Genomic DNA, 789 nt, shown 5'->3' on the forward strand with positions numbered 1-789 from the left:
ATGTATATATGTATGTATGTATGTATGTATGTATGTATGTATGTATACAAGTTTATAAGTAGGCATCTATATATGTATGTATGTATGTATACAAGTTCATAAGCAGGCATCTATATATATGCATGTGTATGTATGTATGTATATATGTATGTATGTGTGTATTTATGTACATATGTATGTATGTATGCATGTATGTAGGTGTGTATGCATGTATGTATGTATGTAGGTGTGTGTGTATGTATGTATGTATGTATGTAGGTGTGTGTGTATGTATGTATGTGTGTGTATGCATGTATGTTTGTGTGTATGTATGTACGTATGTGTATGTATGAACGCATATATGTAAGCATGCATGTATGTGTGTGTGTACGTTTGCATGTATGTATGTATTTATATGTAAATGCATGTATGAGCGTGCGTGCACATGGATGTGTATATATACATGCATATATATAAGTATATAAGGCCATGCTGGGGCACCAGCTTGAAAAATTTTTAGTCAAATTATTCTACCCCAATACTTATTATTTTTAAAACCTAGGACTTATTCAATCGGCCACTTTTGTTGAACCGCTAGGACTGGAGCCTTAAATACACCAACCACGGTCGTCAAGCAGTGGTGGGAGACAAGCCCAGACTGAAACACACACACACACATACACACACACACACACACACACACACACACGCACACACACACAGACACAGACACAGACACACACACACACACACACACGTAGCCCCATCATTATAGTGATTTGGTTGAGTTAAAATTCGCCAAGGTTGACT

This window comes from Octopus bimaculoides, chromosome 10 (assembly GCF_001194135.2).
Source record: "Octopus bimaculoides isolate UCB-OBI-ISO-001 chromosome 10, ASM119413v2, whole genome shotgun sequence".
Classification (NCBI taxonomy): Eukaryota; Metazoa; Mollusca; class Cephalopoda; order Octopoda; family Octopodidae; genus Octopus; species Octopus bimaculoides.